The sequence below is a fragment of the Pongo pygmaeus genome, chromosome 1 (assembly GCF_028885625.2).
Source record: "Pongo pygmaeus isolate AG05252 chromosome 1, NHGRI_mPonPyg2-v2.0_pri, whole genome shotgun sequence".
Taxonomy (NCBI): domain Eukaryota; kingdom Metazoa; phylum Chordata; class Mammalia; order Primates; family Hominidae; genus Pongo; species Pongo pygmaeus.
The window spans coordinates 17,187,864-17,200,405 of record NC_072373.2 but is presented as its reverse complement, the minus strand read 5'-3'; the positions used below and the strand labels follow the sequence as shown (position 1 = coordinate 17,200,405).

The window sequence follows — 12,542 nt, the reverse complement described above, 5'->3', positions numbered from 1 at the left end:
TTGCTGGGATTCCTGCGTGACATTCCTTTCCTCTAGGGATAGAACAGGATACCTGACACATGAGGGTATTCAGAGGAAAGGAGAAGATCAGAGTCACCTTCCTAGGTTTGATGGTCTGCTTTAGGGAGGAAGGGGTGAGGAGAATGTTAGTTTCTATGTCCCACTTCAAGGGAGAAAGGAGTGAGAGAAGGTCAGAGGGAACTTCCAGCTTCTGCTGTTTTCTTAATTTCCAAGGCACCACATTTTGGGGTGGCATTTCCCATACCCCATGACATACTTGACATGTCATTAGATTTGTCAATCTAACCCCAACACACATACATGTTTCCACACACACTCACAGCACACCCATTTCTCCATTTGTCTCTGGTACACACATCCACACTGTTACCTAATCCAGAATCCTAGAGCCATGCTCGATTCCTTCTTCTCCCTCACTTCCCATATCCCATATCCAATATCCAATCCACCAGCAGTTCAGGAATGCTCTAACTTCAAAAACTATCTCAAATGCAGCCTCTTCTCTTCATCTTCTGGCAGGAACCTTAGTCCAAGCCAAAATATTTCCCACCTGGACTTTTATTTTTGGACTGCTTTCCTTGCTTCAAGTTCAAAGTCCCTTCCATAGTCCTCATAATCTAGCCCCAAGCCCTTCTCCAACCTCATCTTCTACCTTTCTTCTCTTTCAAAACACTCCAGGCCTGCATATCTTCTGTTATTAAAAGGTACAGTTTGTTGTAGTACAATTCACAGTACATGAGAATCCTCTTAATTTCATTGTGTTTTTGAGGCTTGGTCTCACTCTGTCACCCAGGCTGGAGTACAGTGGCTTGACCATGGCTCACTACAGCCTCAACCTCCTGGGCTCAAGCAATCTCCTGGCACAGCCTCCCAAGTAGCTGGGTCTACAGGCACATGCCACTACACCCAGCTGATTTTTTTATTTCTTTATTTTTGTAGAGTTAGGTGTTTCCCTGTTTTGCCCAAGCTGGTGCAGCAAGAACATTTAAACTCCTGGGCTCAAGCAACCCTCCCAATATGGCCTCCAAAGTGCTGAGATTACAGGTGTGAGCCACTGTACCTGGCCTCGTCTTAATTTCAAAACAGTGGGAATTCATTACTTCCTAGACAAATCAAAGTGCCTAGTCCTCAGACTTGGCAACAGAGCCCTGGGCAGCCTCAGGTTTGTTTTTATGTACTTCTGGGTAAGTCATTGAGGGTAGAAATAAGATGGTAGAAGAGACCTTAAAAGCATTTCCCATATTTGGGGCTGGATTATAATTCTTTTTTTCCCCCAAAATCTGTAGAGAAGGATACACCACAGCCACTTTTAATGTTTGTTGACCTTTTCAGCCAGGAAGTTCTAATTCCAAACTCAAGTCCCTTCAGCTCTAGTTCAGCCTCAGCAAGTGCTAAGGTCATGCGATGACTCTGCCCCTCTCTGAGCCCATGTCTCCAGCCTGGCTGCTTCAGGCAAGCTTTGGTGCACGCTCTGTCCTAGGAGGATCCTCATGTCTGGGTCAATGCTCTGCTCAAGCAGCAGGACCACAGTGGTGGTTTGTAATCAGAAGACATCTTCATTTTCCTTCTCCTGGACTTGGCTGCTGGACAAGACGGTACCATCAGGCTGTGGCTTCTGAGGAGAGAACACTTCCCCACACCGCTTAGCCATGCGTGGAAGACTCTCTGCATCACCAAATCTCTCACCGAAGCAAGCCCTGTGGGGCCCCACAGCGACTCAGGGTCACCACTCCAGACCCATGAGGGATGCCTTATGACGGCAACAGAATGAGAAGCTACCAGGATTTCCTCGCTGCTTTCCAGACAAAGCCCAAAGGCTGCCTGGTGCAGACATGCCTTGCCCTCTCTCCCCAGGGCTGCTGGCTGTTGGACACCAGGAATCACGACCACCTTGACCTCTGAATCTCTAACATCAGCAAGCATCCATTAGGGTCTTAGCTTACCTGTCTTTCCCATAAAAGAGAATAATAGAAGGTAATAGTGTGTGTGTGTGTGTGTGTGTGTGTGTGTGTAAGTGCAGGGGAGGTAGAATACACAAATCCATCTTTATGAATTTAAACACTGCCCTTCACTTTGTGCATAAAAATAATCGGCAGATTCATTTTAATTTTCAAGTTTTTTTTTCTAAATAAGAAAATGTTCATGAACTTTCTGTGCACGGTAAATAATAGAGGCTCCATAGATACTATTGGTAGAGTGAACATTATACAATTAAAAAGCAATTCCTTCCTCCGGTTTTCCTGCAGTCACCAGTACTCCTTACTCTCGAGCCTCAAGCCTTGGGTTTAGAGTGTGTATTTGCTGGTAAGAATCTGTACCTACTACCATCCTCGGAAGGATTAATAAACATTTACTCACTAAAGGATGTATCCTACCTGAATTTTCTCAGAAAATTGATTGTTATGTGGATCTTAGTCTAGCTGTCTTTTAGCCATCTTTAGGACAAAGAATTACCTAAATCTACATTTTTCAAACTACAGCATGGAGACATGAGGGGGACCTGGGAGGGTTTCCAGAAAAATCAAACCAGCAGCATAGATATGCCGCACTCTCCTGGGGAAAACTGAGTAAAATAGATTAATTCTACTCAAAGAATGAGGAAATGATGTCAATTTTGTGCAGCAAAAACATTTGAGATACAGTGGGTGCTACTTCAGGCAACCCCCAACAAAATGGTGAATGGTGTGAAAGTTAGAGGAGAGGACTTTAAGGGACGCTTCAGGTTTGAGGTGTGTCTGAGAGAGGGACAAGGAGTAGTGGTGAAGAGGACAGGGTTTGTAAGGCAGAAAATATATTTTTATTCTTTTCTTTGAAGTGTGAGACTTGCAGATTCATGTGGATATAATTGTAGACTTACTCTAAACACATTTAGAAAATATATATATATTCTAAATATATATATATATTCTAAATATATATATATTTCTATATATATATATATTCTAAATATATATATATATATATATATATATATATATATATATATATATATTTTGCAAGACAGTCTCATTCTGTTGCCCAGGCTGGAGTGCAGTGGCACTCCATAGCTCACTGAAGCCTAGAACTCCTGGGCTCAAGTGATCCTCCTGTCTCAGCTTCCCAAGTAGCTGCAGTAATACAAGTGCATACCACCATGCCCAGTTAATTTTTTAAAATATATTTTTGTACAGACAGGGTCTCACTTGTATACTGCCCAGGTTAGTCCTGAACTTCTGGTATCAAGTGATCCTCTCGCCTCAACCTCCCAAAGTGTGGGGGTTACAGGTGTGAGCTACTGCACCCAGCCCAAGGACTGTTTTTCTTTTTCTTTTTTTTTGAGACAGAGTCTCACTCTGTCACCCAGGCTGGAGTGCAGTGGCGCCATCTCAGCTCACTGCAACCTCTGCCTCCCGGGTTCAAGCGATACTTCTGCCTCAGCCTCCCAAGTAGCTGAGACTACAGGCACGTGCCACCATGCCTGGCTAATTTTCGCTTTTTTTGTTTTTTTGTTTTTTTTTTTGGAGATGGTGTCTCGCTCTGTCACCCAGGCTGGAGTGCAGTGGAGTGATCTCGGCTCACTGCAACCTCCACCTCCCAGGTTCAAGCAATTCTGCCTCAGCCTCCTGAGTAGCTGGGACTACAGGTGCACGCTGCCACGCCTGGCTAATTTTTTTTGTATTTTTAGTAGAGACGGGGTTTCACCATGTTGCCCAGGCTGGTTTCGAACTCCTGAGCTTGGGCAATCCATCCGCCAGGGCCTCCCAAAGTTCTAGGATTACAGGCGTGAGCTGCTGTGCCCTGACTAATTTTTGTATTTTTAGTAGAGATGGGGTTTTGCCATGTTGGCCAGGCTGGTCTCGAACTCCTGACCTCCGGTGATCCACGCACCTTGGCCTCCCAAAGTGTTGGGATTACAGGCATGAGCCACTGAGCCCAGCCCCAAGAACTGTTTTAAGAGGAAGCATAAGAATTAACTATGAGGCTTCATGGTAAAGATTTGATTCATGAAAAGATCCAGATACCAGGCATAGTGGCTTACACCTGTAATCCCAGCACTTTGGGAGGCCAAGGCAGGCAGATCATCTGAAGTCAGGAGTTCGAGACCATCCTGGCCAACATGGTGAAACCCCGTCTCTATTAAAAATACAAAAATTAGCCGGGCATGGTGGCGCGTGCCTGTAATCCCAGCTACTCAGGAGGCTGAGGCAGGAGAATCACTTGAACCCGGGAGGAAGAGGTGGCAGTGAGCTGAGATCATGCCAATGCACTCCAGCCTGGGTGACAGAGCGAGACACTGTCTCAAAACAAAACAAAACAAAACAAAACAAAAAAAACAGATAAAATAAGGTATAGCGCCCTGTTCCATTTTCCCTACCCAACCCCAAATCTGTGTCAGGAAGCACCAGAGAGAGAATCCTTAAAGGGTGGGTAGTCATATTTTATATCCAGAAACCAGCACCCCTGTTTCCCCCCCACATTACCTTCCCAGCGATAAGTAGCAGGAAACTTCTCCATTTGGTTAACTGAGTTTCCCTTTTGCTATCTGCAAAGCCGGGCCCATTCTTCCTAGGGGTGATGGAGTATGATTATAAATTTCCATTAATCAACAAAGTCAGTTGGAGTTTTATATTCCCCCACTTCAGGGTAGAAGCTTCATGCTGAAGACAGAATTTAAAAGACCATTTTGATGTCTTATTGCTTCCACTATTTTTCAAAAATAATAATTGCCCAGAATGTACCAGCTTCCAGCTGTTATCTTTCAGTCTGGTTCACAGGCCATGCTGCATTAAACATTCAAGTTCGGTAAAGATGCCTTCATGGCATTGTCTCATTTCTGTATTTTAACAACGATAAAATATGAAATTTGAGCTGGAAGCAATATTACAATTTTGATATCAGCGACTCTGCACATGTGGTTTTACCTCCCACGTTCCTCCTTCCCCTCCAGAGGAAGTTTTCTTAAAGATTTTTCAGCGGGCAGATTTATTACTCATCATGATTTGGGGATTATCTGTTGGACAGTTTTGCTATTTTTTCTGATACCAGAAACTAAAAAGAGCAGATGATTTGGCTTCCAGGGACATATACTGCATTGTAATCACTTCCACACTGTGAATACAATCTGCAGTAACACAAATGTAATTCCTGTCACTAATTGAAAGACTCCCTTTTCATGGAGCTTATGTAGAAATATCAGATTGTTCTGAACGTCTTTTAAGGCAATTTTTCACCAGATGCTTTTTTGGATGTGAGAGGATTAGTGGGATTCTCTAGTCCAATAAACTGTTATCTCCAAAGAATATTTCTGATGGGGCATTGCAATGACATGCAGTCATGTTTTAATTTTAATACAGAGGGCATTCTGAAAAGTACCTTCTGTCACATGGAGACAGATGTTTCTCCCTTCAAACATTGCCAGAAACAATTTGACCCCTTTATAATCATGTTTCAATTACCTGCTTTTTTCTTTCTCTCTCTTTCCCTTCACTCTCCCTTCATCTTTTTCTCCATTCTTTTATTTTATTCTGTTCCTCCCTCAGATTCTCTCTTTCCTGCCAACTTTTCATTTCATCCTGTTTTACAGTTCTTTTCATATTTTCCATTTTTCCTTTAAAAAAATCTTCTGTCAAAGGCTTAGACTGCCAATAAGAACCTAGCATTCCTTGATCATATAGAAAGTGGGATATGAAATAATAGACTAGCACTACACTGTAATAATCATCTTTATTTCTCTTGTAGGACATTGCCTTGCTGTGGTTCTGCACCAGTTGCTGTGTCTGGATATGAAACAGTTCTAGCGAGATCCTGGTTAAAATGCTAAGCAAAAGCAAAGCTTTATGAAGCACATAATATTCATACAAGTTTAAGAAAAATATCCATCCATTCGGAGAACAAATGTTTTTGAAACTCTATGCAAACTCTAATTACCATGCATTTTTACTTTTCATTATAGTAGGTTCTTAGAGGACTTTTACTTCATAGCATTTTATACCTGAGTTGTTGTTATTATTGAAAGAAAATTGAAATAAACTATTCACAATCCTTTACCATATATCATTTTAACTATTTAACACTGTTTCTCCCTGAAGACATTACACATTTTTGGATTGTTACTGTGTTAGGTTGCTTCTTGGCCAGCCCCTCTCTCAAAGTCATGAATAGTGAGATGTTGATCCAGAGAAATCAAATCTTTAAAGGTAAACTCGATAAAATAGTGTCACTTTGTTCAAAGAAAGAGCAGATGAAATATCTTAATAAGCGTTATCAACTAAGCAAATATTTATTGAGAATCTGCCTGGTTCTTTTGAGGCCCATGTCTTTGTAGTCTTCTGTCACAGTAAGAGGTCCAGCTACTCTGAAGCTGCCATGCTGTGATGTCCAGGCCACGTGGAGAGGCCGTGTGAACTTGCTCCAGCCAATAGCTGAGGTCCCAGGCAACAGCTCGCATCAGCTGCCAGACAGGAGTGAAGACTCCTCCAGAGAACTTCAGCCTCCAGCCATTGATTCATTCATGGCCTTCAAGCCGTTCCCAGCTGAGGCACAAGACATTGTGGAGTGCAGTGCACTAGCTGAATTCCTGACCCACAGAACCTACGGGCATAATAAAGGGATTGCTGTGTGCCACTAGGTTTTGGGGTGGCTTGTTATATGGCAACAGTAACTGGGACTGATTTTGGTACCAGGACTGGGGTGCTACCATGGCCAAAAAAAAGCTAAAACATTGTAGCATTGGCTTCGGGGCCAGGCAGCCTTGAGGAGACTGTCAATGAAGGAGTAAAGGATCCTGAAAAAAATTTTAGTGAAAGCTGGAAGGGCATCAATGATAATATTGGCAGAAGTCTCAAGGGCCTTGAAGATGCCCCTGTCTTTCTTCCCAGAGATAACTGACTTTGCTACTTGCATTTCCACACAGGTTTTATACTATTATTACATATAAGTATCAAAAATAATTTAGGCCAGGGGTGGTGGCTCACCCTCGTAATCCCAGCACTTTGAGAGGCCGCGGCGGCAGATCTGAGGTCAGGTGTTTGAGACCAGCCTGGCCGACATGGTGAAACCCCATCTCTACGAAAAATACAAAACTTAGCTGGGCGTGGTGGTGGGTGCCTGTAATCCCAGCTACTTGGGAAGCTGAGGCAGGAGAATTTCTTGAACCTGGGAGGCGGAGGTTGCAGTGAGCCAAGATAAAACCATTGCACTCCAGCCTGGGCAACAAGAGCAAAACTGTGTCTCAAAATAATAATAATAATAATAATAATAATAATATAGATTGTTTTGCTTTATTTTGAACTCTATATAAATGTTATATACAATGTTTGACATTTTGCAACTAGCTTCTTACACTCAATGTTCTCTTTTTGGAGTTATCCATGTTTACAGCTTCAGTTTCTCTTTATGCATTTGTATTGCTGTATAGTATTCCACTATATGCATATCTGAGAATTTAGCTTTGCAATCTATGAAGAGGGAATGGCATTTAGATTTTTCCAAATGCTTTGCTATAAACAGCTTTGTGCATATCCTTGTACATATGTGCAAGTGTTTATCTAGGTCATATACATAGAAGTGGAACTGCTAGGTTGAAGAATATTCATATTTCAACTTTACTAGGTATTGCTAAATTACTCTCCAGTGTTGATTTGAGGAAGCTTACAGGTCTACTTGCATGAGAATTTTCAATTTTCCACATCCTCATTGGCATTTGTGCTTTCTCATTGTGAAATATTTGTTCTGCCTTTTTTTCTATTAGGTTTGCTCATTTCCCATTATATGTACCTGTACATACAAACATATATATCTAAAATGAATTTTATATACTTCTTAAATACTATAATTATATACCTTATATATTTAAATTTTTATGTGTATATCTTATATATGGGTATATTTATATCTATATTTATATATCTTAAGTACTAATCTTTTGCCAGTTGTATGAGAACACTTTATCACAAGCTTTGGCTTATCGTTTTGCTTTACGATGATTTTTAATATAAGTACATTTAAAATTTTAAAGCAATCAAATATGTCAGTCTTTCCCATTTTGTTTAAGAAACACTTTTTTTACTTAGAAGTGACAGAATATTCCTCTATATTTTCTTCAAAAGCTTAAAGTTATATGTTTCATATTTGGTTTTTAATATATTTAGAATTTTGTGGTGTGAGACAGGAAATCTAAATTTATTTTAGTCCACATGGATAATCAATTATCACAGCATCTTTATTACAAAATGTATTCTTCACCTGTAAGTTATAATGCTACTTTTATCCCTGTATCATATTTCAGTGTATGTTTAGGTCAGTTTCCGGGTTCCCTACTGCGTAACATCAAACTCTGCATTTAACCATGTTGCTAAACTCTCATATTAATCTGAATAAATTGCCTAATGTTTCTCTTATTATCTATGATAACATTTTAACTGAAAATAAGGACAATATTTTTCTCTTTCTTTCTTTTACCCCTTGTTTCTTTTCTAACTGTACAGTTGGAACCTCCAAGGGCAGTGCTGAATCAAAGTGGTGATGTGGGGGTGGTCTCTGTCTTCCCGACCTCTAAGTCTGACTGTTCTGCATGATGTTTTCATAGGTTTTTGATGGATATAATTTATCACGGTAAGACAGTTCCCTTCCACTTTCAGTTTGCAAGGAATTTTTACAATAAATAAATGAGTTTTGAATTTTATTTAATACTTTTTCCATATCCTTGGGATAATTATAGTATTTTTCTTCTTTAATCTACAAAAGGGCAGGAATTTTGTCTTGTTCAGTATTTAACCTCTCATGCCTACTAACACTACTGGTGCATAGTAGCTACTCAACAAAGTCTGGTTGCATAAATAATTTTTTTAAAAACATGAAAACCTGTACTTTCGTGGCTGGCAATGGGGAAAAAAATGTCCTTACAGGGATACAGGGGTGTTAGTATGCTGCTAATTTCCAGCCTAAATGCACTCTCCTTTTCTGACCGCTAACTCTTTCAGGATCAGGGAGGCCTCAGGGAGGACAGTGGACCTTCTCTAACATTGATCCCAAATAGTTGAACCTAGAGGAGAGAGAGAAGGCTGCCATTCACTCTAGCACTGTCAGGCATGAAATACATACTACTCTTAATTCCCTGCAGCATAGTTACAAAGAGATTTTTAAAACTTGACCATGTGCCTGTGTAAGGAAATTGCAGTATAATACGTGACTTGCAATAGCAGCCTCCTTCTCTCCATCCTCCTGGAGTCTTCTTGTGACAGAGACTTTATCTTGGAACCTTGGTATGGCTTTCTGCATGGCAGTTGCTTTCTGAAATTGCACGATTTTATGTGCACACCTCGGCATTTCCATTGTCAACATTCTATGCCACAGGATGCTAAAAAGGACCTTTTCCTACCCTTCATGATTTGCTGAAAATCATGTGATATTTAGACCTTATCTTTCTTAGACAGTTTGTCATCATTGTTTTCCTCAGTTTTTGATGCCATTCTGATTCTGTCCAACATCTTTTAGCAAACGTCAGTTGGATTCTCATTTCTCTATAAGTATAGAACTATTTTTTACGTCACTTTTTCTCTTTCTCAAGGCTTTTGTGATCGTATCTTTATCCCTTGTGTCCTGGGATGTCATATGATGTTTCTAGACGTGGGTCTTTTTCATTTTTATGGCTTTCCATTGAGAGATTTGTGTTTTCACGTGCTTGGGGGTTTTTCTTGTGTCACTTTCTTGATAAAGTATTTGTTTTCTTGGCAATCTCTTCCTGGGACTTTTTAAAAAAAATCATTATTTTAAACTGACACACAATAATTGTACATATTTACAGGGTACATGTGATATTTCTTTTCTTCTTTTTTTTTTGTGTGTGATGGAGTCTGTCTGTGTTGCCCAGGCTGGAATGCATGGCACCATCTTGGCTTGCTCCAAACTCTGCCTCCCAGGTTCAAGTGATTCTTCTGCCTCAGCCTCCCAAGTAGCTGGGATTACAGGCATGCGCCACCATGCCTGGCTAATTTTTGTAATTTTAGTAGAGACAGGATTTCACCATGTTGCCCAGGCTGGTCTCGAACTTCTGACCTCAGGTGATCCACCCACCTTGGCCTCCCAAAGTGGTAGGATTACAGGCGTGAGCCACCACACGCAGCTGATATTTCAATACATGTATACAATGTGTACAATGTGTAATAAGCCAATCAGAGTAATTAGCATATCCATCACCTCAAACATTTATTGTTTCTTTGTGTTGGGAACTTTCAAAATCTGCTCTTTTAGCTATTTGAAAATATATAATAAATGTTGTTTGTGAGAGCCACCCTATAGTGTTATGGGGAAATAAGACTTATTTCTCTTATCTAGCTGCACTTTTGTGTCCACTCATCAACCCTTGGCTTTTAATAGCTTTTAATAGTGGGATCTTGGGTCATCTTCAAATTTTTTGAGACAGAGTCTCGCACTGTCCCCTGGGCTGGAGTGCAGTGGTGCAATCTCGTCTCACTGCAACCTCCACCTCCTGGGTTCAAGCAAATCTCCTGCCTCCTGAGTAGCTGGGATTACAGGCACCTGCCACTGTGCCCAGCTAATTTTTTGTATTTTTAGTAGAGACAGGGTTTCACTATGTTGGCCAGGTTGGTCTCAAATTCCTGACCTCGTGATCCACCTGCCTTGGCCTCCCAAAGTGCTGGGATTACAGGTGTGAGCCACTGCGCCCAGCCCACATCTCTTAATTGCTTCTCTTATTTGTCCCACCCTTTGATAATTTCTGTTTACATTCTGGGAGATGACTTTGACTTTACCTTCCAATCCTCATACTAAATTATTCTTATTTTGGCACTCCTATTTGTTAAATTCTAAAACCTTTTCACCTTCTGATTGCATTTCTCCGTCATTTGTGGATACAGTAACTTATTGAATCTCTGGGAATTATACTTATTTTGGTTACTTTCTGAGCCTTCCATTAACTCATTTATTCCCATGGCCTTTTTTCCCTTATTTGTTTGTCTTCGTCCTCTTGTGGTCTTGACTTCTTGAACATCTTGTCGTCTTTAGTCATCTGACATTCCTGTCCTTCTGAAGAATGAAGCAAGAGAAATGCTGACAGCAGCCTTGTCCATGCGGCAGGCCTGTGGACAGTGTCATAACCTCAGGGGCCTGAAAGCCAAGGGCTCTTCGCAAGGATGCAGCACTCCCAGGCCATAACCCTTCCTCACAGGCCTAAAAAGGTGAACTTCATTCTGCCTGAAGTTGGGTTCGCCCAGAAGCAGACTCTGAGGCAAGGCTTTAGGATGATGAGAACACTTTATTGAAGAAGTGCTCCCAGGGGAAACCTGTTTGAGAGTGAGGGGTACAGGTCAGGAAGGAGAAAGAGGCCGAGCACAGGTGAGCTTTCTGGCGAAGCACCAGGCTCGGCCTGAGTTCGTGGGGAGCTCTGGAGGGTAAATGACACCTCAGAGCTTGTCCTGCATCAAGGCAAGGGAGCTGGGCTTTTGTACCACCCACAAAACATCTACTGGCTGCCCTGGGGGAGGAAGGAAGACATAAAGGGCATGCGGGGGAAGGCTGCTCTAGCCCCCAGTGTGGACTCTCTAAAGTTACAGGTATGGCTCGTGTTAGCAAAGCTGGTAGAAGCAGGGCTTTGGGGGCTGCAGCCACAGACAGGACCTAAGAGGACCTGGGCAGAGTGAGCTCCAAGAGTATGTGTACCAGGCCCTGACCTGCAGCGTCCACCATTCTGCATGTTGGCCTTTTCTCAAGCTCTGTGGAGATTCATTTCCTCATTTATAAGTCAGGCACAAGGGTGATATTGTAAGAATTAGTGCATCTGTGTCACATAGTGAAAAAAAGAATGATCTAAATGGCTGCCTTCGGTATTCTCTTTGGGGGAAAGCATCTTTGAAAGCATTCACAGAAAAGCCCACAAGATGGGTAAGACCCTGAGAATGGCTATATCAGCAGGCTCCAAATCACTAGAGGAGAAAGGAAGGGGCTCTGCAGAAGAAAGGGGGAGTGATTTGATATTTTGCTATTAAAAGGAACTGAACACCAAGGATGTTTACAGCAGCTTTATTTGTAATTGCCAAACTTAGAAGCAACCAAGATGGTCTGCTGTATGCAAATGGATAAGCTGCAGTCCACCCAGACAAACAAAATATTATCTAGCAATAAAAAGAGATGAACTATCAAGCCACAAAAAGAGATGGAGGAAGCATCATTGCATAGCATTTACTGAAAGAAGCCAATCTGAAAAGGCAATATGTTGTGAGATTCTAACTATTTAACACCCTGGGAAAAGCAAAACTGTGGAGAAGATCAAAAGAGCAGGAGTTGTCAAAGTTGTGGGGAGGAAGAAATGAATAGGCAGAGCACTACAATTTTTAGAGCAGTGCAATGATTGTGTGATTCTATAATGGTAGATACAGGTCATTATACATTTGTCCAAACCTAATGAATGTACAGCAACAAGAGTGAACCCTAATGTAAATTGGGTTCACTATGAATTTTGGGTGATAATGATGTGTCAGTGTAGGTGAATCCACTGTGACAAATGGGCCACTCTGGTTGAGATG

General features: G+C 41.5%; 1 long non-coding RNA gene across 1 annotated transcript in view; it reads left to right on the top strand.

Moving 5' to 3' along the window:
* The window catches only part of LOC129011211 (uncharacterized), a 40,770-nt gene extending 34,723 nt beyond the window's left edge, over window positions 1-6,047 (top strand). The window contains exons 4-5 of the long non-coding RNA XR_008493271.2: window positions 1,354-1,995; window positions 5,740-6,047. This is a non-coding gene — a long non-coding RNA (uncharacterized LOC129011211). The remainder of the gene's footprint in view (window positions 1-1,353; window positions 1,996-5,739) is intronic.
* The last annotated feature ends 6,495 nt before the right edge of the window (window positions 6,048-12,542 follow it).